Here is a 10,658-nt window from a genome sequence, read left to right as displayed (position 1 = left end):
CAACTTCTTGTGTTCCAATATACAAACGCACACTATCAAACATTTTCCAGAAGAAATCATTTACAAGTGTAGCGTTTGTGTTATTCCCAGCTTTATTGAATTTAAATTTACACAACAAGAAACTTTCGGAGAGATTCAAATAGGTTTGTTGATTATTTATTTCAAAACTTTTTGTACCATTCGTATTCCAGTCTGTTCCAGTTATTGCATTTACCTTGAAGTAATCTTCTTTTTTAGTGGAGTTTGAGATAATAATAGTATCATCCAAATCATAGATACTATCAATTGCTTCCATACTTGTATTTATTTAGGAAAAAAGATGTTAAAACTTTTGAAACCCTGATCCAAGTATTTGAATTATTTTCTGTCGTTCTTGGGGGGACAACTGAGTTTTGCCTTTCTTAATTTATTTTATTTCTTGTAATTTATGAGATTCCTTCTGGGCATCTTTTATGCTCTTTACAGCACCTGCTACATTTCCCACAGCAGAAGCAGTTGAACCAATTAGATCTTTATGTTTAAGAATAGTTGAACCAATACCCATTAGAGTATCAATTATACCATCTCCTCTAAATTGATGTCCAACACCCCTTTGTCTCTTAGGTTTATAGTATCCTCTACCAAGATACATACCTTCACCCTTGTAGTATGGGGAAAGGAACATCCCATCCCCTGTAATTATTTTATATTTTCCCAACTCGTGTTTCCTCACAATAACCATCGTATTTATTTATTGGAAAACTTCACGTAGGTGAATTCTGATGGATATAACTTCTCCATTAAAATAAATCACACGATTATCTTGGTCGGTTATCCTAAAATTTACTCTGTGTATGGTTTTTCCTGACACAGGGAGATAAACCAAATTTTTAGGTTCCATATTGAATTTATAACCAATTGGGTTTGAGTATGCGCTGAATGAAAATATTGTATTTGTTTTTTTTCCATCATTATAAGCACCATCAATCAAATCACAGTGAATTAACACTGAATTTATTCCTGAGGATATTTGAATGACATTATCACTGTAAAACGTCCCATTAGTTTCAATCTTTTTTGAGGAGAAACCCAATAACTCTCTAAATGAATTATCAATTGTGAAATCAACCTTGTAGTTATTTTTAACTTTAATCGTTGATTTTGAAGTATGTTTTTGAATGTCTATAACAATATTTTTTGGTTCATCACCCTGTTCTTTCATAAGACGAGCAATTTCAGAAGATATTTGAGAAATCTCATATGCTCCGGGTGAGACTGTTATCGTTTTGTATCCACTTCCCGGATTATAACTAAACTTGTCATTTTTCTCGCTTATATTAAATAAGGTATTATAAGTTTCCATGGACAATAAAGATGCCTCATATTCTTTTGTTGGGTCAGGTTGTAGTGGGTATGGGAATGAAGATGTGTGGTCGCTTGTTCTGAAATTGAAACTAAGGATTGTGCTTCTCATCTTATTTAATATGAGATAAAATGTCTTTATATTGATTTTTATTAATTATTTTCATGTTCATCAACTGGTCTAAAATGGCTGATGCTTCATTAAAACAATTGTTATTTCCAGCCTTCTTACTACCTAACAACAATAACAGTCTATTAACTAATTGCGATGGGTCATTTGGAAGAAAACTAACACCTGAACCAAGGATACTTAAAGCCTGAATAATGTGTTTCTCCTTCTCATTCTTCCTACTTTTACCAGAAAGAATAACCTTATAATTTAGAGTGTTCAGCAGATCAATATATACTCTATCATCATTATTTTCCATATCCAATGGTTTATCAATATACTTTGATTCATCCCTCACAGTTGAACCTTGTCTTCCATCTTTTGTGAGAAGAAACATTAATCTCGGAGTTAGTTTAACAGGGGGTTGAGCAGAACCCAAGAACCTTAATTCATCATTAAATATCAATACCTTTTCTTGAAGAAGATGAAATATTGCTGGTTGTTCTGTTGGAATGAGTCCTGCTTTAGTTTTTGAATCCGCTGAATATTCATTGTTTTGAAGAGCATTCACAATATAATCAGGGGGTTGATTAATCTCTTCCAGTTGTTGAAATAAACCTTCATCATCATATACCTTTAATTTTCCTAAATGCTCTAATTCTTCCTCTGTCATTTGATCAAAATCTTTTAACATTTGAAGTTTTTTAGGAGTACATTCTACTGTGGGAACTGTGGAAACATCTTTCATTTTTTCTTGGGAAGTTTTTAAAAGTGGTTGAAAAAATTTGCTCTTGTTTTCTTTCAAATGCTTCTTCGCCCGTTAGTTTCTGTCTGCATTTCTTCTTTATGTCTTCCTGCTGTTTTACAACTTTTGAAACCAACTCTTGATGTTCCTTAAATCTTCTTGCTCTTTCTTTTGCATCCATTTATTTATTGTAAAATATAATTTAATGAATTGTAAAGATCAACAGGGGAATTTTCCTTTTCTTCATCATTCAAGTAGATGTGTTCAAATAAATCCTTTTCTTTAAATATTTCATCAAATTCTTTATTAAGATTAATGCGAGTTGTAATTTCTTCTTCACTAATACTTGCATCTCTGCTTTTCATACGTTTGTGTTGAGTTTCTTCATCAACATCAAAATCGAATGATAAAATCTTCACTCCGCTCAGATGTTTAATAATTTGTCTCGTTCCTTCTGGATTAGTTTCTAATATCCCAACACCACCAGATTTTAGTTTCCTTAACTCACTCTTACAATGTGAATATTTTGTTGTACCAAGAGAAACCTCCTCAAATATTTGACCTTCATTCCTCAATCACATATGTTCCTCCACTGAAATATATTGATAATCTTCACCTTTTACTTCTCCAGGTCTTATTGCTCTAGTTGTTGTTGATACAATGCGTATCACGGGGTGTTTTTCAAGTAAATTTACAATATTCTCATTTGTACTACACAAGAACCTTGATTTATGAAAGTTTTTTCCAGAAGCAGATTTACCCACAAGATTTACAATAATAGTTGTCATTTATATATGTAATTGTTTATAAAACAAAAAATATATCCCTTAATATCTCATCTTGTTTCACAACAATATATTTATATTTTTCAGTCGTGTGCTTCATGTAATCCTCAAATTTCTTTTTACTACATAATGTAGAACAATTATCTCTCCAAAAATTATTGATATCTATTGAATTTAACTTGAATAAAATAAAAGTATTAGCATTGTTTCTGATGGAACGACGAGGAAGTTGAAAGTACGATTGACTAAGATAAATACAATTACAAGAAGAATGTCTCCCTCTTGTGTAGTAGCTGTCCATTACCGTTTGGTTTCTCTCATTCACACAATCATCAAAGATAACGAGGTTCTTTTTTGATTTATCCAAATCTTGGGGAGATGGTATATCATCCGTATTATCACTAAGAATACAAGTTATAGGATTTGATTTCTTTTTACATCTCTGTGTATCACAAAATAGTTGAATTATATCTTCAATGTTATAATCATTTAGGTTTTTTTGACGTTTAAATAAACCGATTATATCTTCTTTTTGAAGACCAGCATTAAAACCTTGTGAGAGTAGTTGATGCTCTGGTTGAAAACTCGACTTTGTGAAAATTATTAAATTATCATAATCTAAAAAGTTGGGAGTGAAGAGCATCTTTAAAGGTAAGCAGGTTTTTCCACATCCACTTGAACCAACTATGAGACATCTTAATGAATTTGGGAGATTTTTATGGTTGTTAAATTTTATCTTATTTTCCCAAATGGGTAAAAAATCATTCATTTATATATTTGGAAAACAGGTTATTTAATTTATTATTGGCTTTTTTAGAAACTCTATATTTTATCCTAAGTTCAGGTTTAATTTCAAGATAATCCATTATTTTATTTATACAATATCTTGTGTTGATATTTCCCTGAAAATTACATCCATGAATAATATATAACAACAATCCTTTGAATATTTCTCTTATACGTTCAGTTTCTTCCCTTGTAAAGAAAGGTGTGTTATCACCCTCATACTTTACATTCATTTCTCTAATCAATCTTGTAAAGTAATTCATTTTTGGTGTAAATCTAAAAGAATTATTTTCCTTTTTATATTTTTTATTATCATTAATTAGAAGATAATAACAGAATATACATTGTTTATAAGCTTTTGACTCTGTGTTTAATCCCCGTCTTTCACACGCAGGACAATTCTCAAATTTGTCATATGGAGAATCAGGAAAGTCTAGCATATTTATAAAGTAAAACTTTACTTAAACTGAAATTCATCCATACTTTCAGTTGTATATTGACTCATATTTAATAATATTACCATCGATATCGATATAGTTTTTTTCATTATCAGATTCAACGACAACATTTTTTATATTAAAGGTAATTTTAAAATGATCGTTAACTACTATTGAACGAAATGTCATTTCACCTGATATATTAACATCCTTTATTTCATCAGGATTTACATCTTTCGGGTTGTTGAAAAAAATACAAATTTCTCCTTGCATATTACAGATGGTCTTATCCTTTCTTTCTAAAGCTTCATCCATAAGGTTTTTGTTTTTTGATACTTTTTCTTGTTTCATTGCTTTTTCTAGTTTTGAATATATTACCAGAAGGAGAGGAGAAACTTTTGTTAGAGATACCTTAATTGATGTTCTACCAGGTATACTAAAAGCCCTTCCACTGAAGGAAATTGAAGAACTCATATTATTTACCATAATTGTTTTTATCCAATCCAATTGATATCTGCTCAAAGGATGTTTTGAAGAGTAGTTATAATAGACATCTTCAATCACAAAAACACAAGAAAAATGAGTTTAAAGTAAAGGGAGACTATTATATTGAAAACACTGATGGGGGCATTTAAAGGGCATATAAAAATAAGGATTTTTCAATTTGGAGAACCCGGTCCATCATCAATAGCTGAATCAATTGAAATAGTGAAACCCGATGTTGAAAATTTTATTAAAAAGACATGAAAAGAAATGAAAACTTTAAAGTTTTATATGGGAGTGAAAATGAATATGAAAAGACAAGATGAAGAACATACTCCTTATATGAGAACAGATCTTCATTTTATAACATCATTTCAAGATTTTTTGAATAGTGGGGTTTATGAAGAAGTATCAAGAGAAGAGGAGGATGTTGATAATACAGTGGTAGGAAGTGGATTCAATATTTAAAAAAATCATCTTTTTAGATATACACATTCTAAAATCAAACCCTCTTAAAGCTTCTTCTTATATTGAATTACCAAAAGAAATAAAACTAAAGAAGGCAGTTGTTAATATTAAGAACAATGATAATAAATGTTTTCTCTGGTCTGTTCTTGCTCACTTTCATCCACCAAAATGTAATCCAGAAAGAGTAAAACAATATATGAAATATGAGAATACCTTGGACATTAAAGATTTTAAATTCCCAATGCCACTAACAGATATTCCTAAATTTGAGAAAAAGAATAATCTTTCTATTAATGTCTATGGATTAACGGATACAAACAAAGTTCAAATATTAAAAATTTCAAACAACTATAAAAATGAAGAAACACACATTGATCTTTTATATTTTAGTGTTGGAAAGAATTCACATTACACATACATCAATAATTTATCAAGATTAATCTCTTCTCAGGTATTCAGAACAGCAAACAAAATATATCCTTGTAAGCGATGTCTTAATTCATTTCATACTAAAGAACGATTAGAACAACATTCAAAATATTGTAGTAATCATAAATCAGCTGTAATTACAATGCCTAAACCTGGTGAAAAGATTTCTTTTGAAGATTATAATAAATCTATCATGCACCCATTTGTGATATACGCTGATTTTGAGTGTATCCTTAAAAAGTTAAATACTGCTTCTCCTAATCCAAAAGAATCATATACAAATAAATATCAAAAACACATTCCTTGTGGTTTCTGTTATTATATCAAATCATCTGTTGGAGAAAAGTATAACAAACTTGAACATTATCGTGGAAAAAAAGCTTCACAAGAGTTTGTAAAACGATTAGAAAAGGATTGTATAAGACTCACTAAATTAATGAAAGAAACAAATCAGGTCAGGTATGGGAGCATGTGCCAGAACAGCGCGTCGCTGCGTCCACTTTCCGCCGGTACTCCAGGGGCCTCCGTCTGGCCATCCCCCAGGCAGATGCCAGGCCCATCCCCATCTCCTTGAGATGATGGTCAACCTGCTGCAACCATGAGGCACGTGGTCGGCCCACTGGCCTCCTCCACTCATGAGACTCCCTCGCTGAGAGAATCTGGTGAGCAGGATCAGCGTCAGGAAAACGAGCCACATGTCCATACAGCCGCAGCTGACGCTCACGGACTATGCAGGTAACAAATCTCATCCGAGTCTCTCTCAGCAACCGCTCGTTGGACACAAAATCCGACCAGCGATAGCCAAGGATTCTCCGAAGAGACCTGGTACCAAAGGAATTAAGTCTCCGTCTCAGATCCTTGGTCAAAGTCCAAGTCTCGCACCCATAGAGCAAGACTGGAAGTACCAAGGACCTGAAGACTCGGACTTTCGTCCTCCCGCACAGGTACCGGCAGCGCCACACCCCATGATCCAGTGAATCCATGACTCCCCAGGCCCGACCCAGACGTCTATTGACCTCCGGCTCACAACCTGCGGAGACATGAATATCACTGCCAAGGTAAGTGAATCTATCCACGACCTCAACATCCTCACCACAAACAGACACAGACAGGACAGCAGCATCCAAGATGTCACCGAAAGCCTGGATCTTTGTTTTGACCCAAGAAATCCGTAATCCCAACGGCTCCGACTCCTCATTCAGCACCTCGAGGGCCCCCAAGAGGATGTCTAAAGTCTCCGCAAAGATGACTGCATCATCTGCAAAATCAAGGTCCGAGATCTTGACATTGCCAAACGATGCACCGCAACTTGATCTCTCCGACATCCTCCCAAAAATCCAGTCCATACAAGTGCTGAAAAGTGTGGGGGCAAGTACACACCCCTGACGAACTCCAGTAACAACTGGAAATAAGTCAGAGATGGTACCACCACACTTCACAGCACTCTCAGTACCAGAGTAGAGTTCAGACATCAGATCGATCAGTTTTGGTGGCACCCCACGAAGACCAAGAATCCTCCAGAGGACATCCCGATTCACTGAATCGAACGCTTTACAGAGATCAACATAGGCTGCAAGCAGCCCCTGCCGAAACTCTCGTCTGCGTTCGGTGAGGACACGAAGTGCAAGGATACGGTCAATCGTTGACCTCTTTGGTGTAAAGCCTGACTGCTCTGGACGCTGGTGCTCAAGCAGATGGTGGCGAACCCTATCAAGAATTATCCGAGCAAAGACCTTGCCCGGCACTGAGAGCAGCGTCACCCCTCGGTAGTTGTTGCAGTCTTGGCGATCACCCTTCCCTTTCCAGAGAGGGACAACAAGGCCCCTCTTCCAGTCAGTTGGGATGATGCCTGTGTTCCAGGCAGAGCACAAAACTGCATGCAACGACGCGAGTGCAGCATTTCCACCAGCCTTGAGAAGTTCGGCATGGATGCCACAGATCCCTGGAGCTTTGCCCCGTTTCAACTGGTTCACCGCAGCCCGTGTTTCCACAAGCGATGGTGGACCACAGTTGATTCGAGGGTCAGCAACAGGGATTGTAACACCCTTGACGTCCAACTCGACAGCTGGGGGATCAGCCTGGTACAACCGCTCAAAGTAACCAGCCCAGCGGGCCTTCACTTCAGACTCCTCTGTCAAGAGCCTACCACTCTCTGCTCGAACTGCAGTGCTCCGAGGGATGGGCTTGGATGAACGTAATGCGCGAATTCCCCTGTAAGCGGGACGAGAATCACCTGTCCACAGGTGATGCTCTACCCCCTCACAGATTCCTCGCACATAGGCCTCCTTGTCCACCCTCAGTGCACGTACAGTTTTACGCCTCAGCTCCCTGAACAGCTCAGCTCTGCCATTCAGCCTGGCCCTGCGACTCTGGTCAATGGTATCCAGTGTCCCTTGAGAGACAAAATTCTTCTTTGCCCTGCGGTGAACTCCAAGGCATCCACCGGCAACATCAAGGACGGTGGTCTTGAAGGTGCTCCACAACTCTTCAGGACCCCCAAAGCACCCAGACCCCCCAAGTGTCCACTCAGCCTGTTCGCAAACTCCTCAGCTACTCTCTCATCCCTGAGCTTGGCAACATCCAGCCTAGGCTGGGATGGTACCATTCTCCAGGATTTAAGGTGCAGCTTTAGAGTTGCTACAACAAGCCTGTGGTCAGTATTGAGGAACTGAGCACTCCGGTAGACCCTGCAGTTCTGGATCATCCTCCAACGACCGTCAATGAGGACATGGTCAATCTCCTTTGCCACACCGCCAGCGTTGGAATACCAAGTCCAGCGATGAGCTTGCGGGCGCTGAAACCATGAACCAGCCACCCTAAGTCCATGACTTCTTGCAAAGTCAAGGAACTTAGTGCTATTCTGGTTCATAGTTCCTGACCCATGGGGACCAACACACACCTCATAACCATCCCTATCAGTTCCAGTCGATGCATTGAAATCCCCCAAGACTAGAAGTGTATCTCGTCTGGGGCACTGATCAACCACAGACTCGAGTGTGGCGTAGAATGCGTCCTTCACGGTAAGATCACTCGCCTCAGTCGGAGCATAAATAGAGACCAGGGAAATGACACCTAAGGAGTGACGAATCCTTAATCTCATAATACGCTCGTTGACCGGTGTTACCTCAATTATCATTGGGGTCAGCTTATTGGACACAGCTACAGCAACTCCTTGGGTATGGTAACCATCAGAGCGACCAGACCAATAGTAGGTGTAACCACCCACCATTATCTCGCCGCAATCCGGTCTCCGAACCTCAGAGAGAGCTGCAATCCCGATGTCCAAACGCTTGAGCTCAGATGATAACAGAGACAGGTGATCATCCTCTCTTAGGGATAGGACATTCCAGGCACCCACCCGAAGGGACCGCCTCAGGTTAACCCAAGGAGACCGCCGTCTGGTGGACGACACCTCAGCACCACTCCGACACACTCTCCCGCAACCTGACCCAGGGATGTTACCCCGTGGTTTCCCTCCTATCAAAGATTGGGGGTCCCGAAGGCTTTGCCCCAATCCCATCATCCGGTGAGCTGCCCTGCGAAGGGAAGCTGCACAGGAGGTACTCCCACGGAGTGGGTTTTCAGATTTTTTTGCGTTTTTGCGTTTTGCGGAATGAAGCGTTTTACGGTGGCTGGAGTGCAAATCCTGCCACCAACCTCCTAATAAGAAGTAACCCAACTGCAGGAGGACGTCCGCAGACACAGTTGGGCACTAGATATGGATGGCCGTTGGCTCACAAGGAGCTCCTCCGCCCTTTGACAGGTTTTGTTTTTAATCCTGCTGGGTGTCCATATCCAAACACCCTCCTCACCAGAAAACCTGGTGGGGGAGACGGTTTAGTCGCCGACAACCCGACCATGGAACAGGTTAGTACAGGTTTACATGGTACCTGTAGCAGGTCACAGATCGAACCTGACCTGACACAGGAAATGAAACACAGGACACAAGAAATGAAAAGAAACAAATGAACCGATGAAATTAACCAAAGAAGAAAAATTAGAATTTAGAAAGAACAATATCTGTCATATTTGTGAGGGGGAAATTAAGGAGTCTGAAGTTAGGGATCATTGTCATCTTACTGGTAAATATAGAGGTCCCGCTCATTCCTGTTGTAATCTTAATTATAAATTTCCTTCTTTTATTCCAGTCTTTCTTCACAACAGCGCCAACTATGATACACATCTATTTATAAATGAACTTTCAAAAACACCAGGGAATATTTCTGCCATAACAAACACAAGTCAAAAGTATATTTCATTTACAAAAATGACATTCACAAAACCTTTAACTCGTATTAGGTTTCTAGATTCTTACAAGTTTATGGGAACACCACTAGCCTACCTCGCATCAAATCTAAACTCCACGGACTCTTTTCGAAATCTTAATTCATTCTTTCCAAAAGAGGAAATTCTCACTAAAGAGGAAATTCAGATTAAAGAGAGAATTCAAAGTAAAGAGGAAACTCTAATTAATGAGGAAATTAATGAAGAAATTCTAACTGAAGATGAAATTCTAATTATAAAGAAAATTCGAACAATGAATGAAATTCTAACTAAAGAGGAAATTCAGATTAAAGATGAAATTCTGATTAAAGAAGGAATTCTTACGAGAGAGGAAATTGAAACAAGGAATGAAATTCAAAGTAAAGAGAAAATTCTTACAAGTAAGGGAATTTATCCTTATGATTATATGGATTCATTTATGAGATTTAAAGAAACACAACTTCCTTCAAAAGAAAGTTTCTATAATAACCTTTATGAAGAAGAGATAAGTGATAAGGAATATAAATACGCACAAGAAATTTGGAAAATATTTAAGATAAAGAACCTTGGAGAATATCATGATTTGTATCTAAAAACAGATGTTTTATTGTTAGCTGATGTGTTTGAAGCTTTTAGATCACTCTGTCATAATAAAAATTGTTATGGATTAGATCCTGCCCACTATTTCACAGCTCCTGGTTTAGCTTGGAGTGCAATGTTGAAAATGACAAAACAAGATATAGATTTAATCAGTGATGTTGATATGCTTTTGATGATTGAGAAGTCCAAGAGAGGTGGAATATCACAAGTAT

Source organism: Eptatretus burgeri, chromosome 6 (assembly GCF_056783735.1).
Source record: "Eptatretus burgeri isolate ZD-2024b chromosome 6, Ebu_testis_v1, whole genome shotgun sequence".
Taxonomy (NCBI): Eukaryota; Metazoa; Chordata; class Myxini; order Myxiniformes; family Myxinidae; genus Eptatretus; species Eptatretus burgeri.
The sequence above is the reverse complement of the archived record's forward strand: the minus strand, read 5'-3'. Positions refer to the sequence as shown.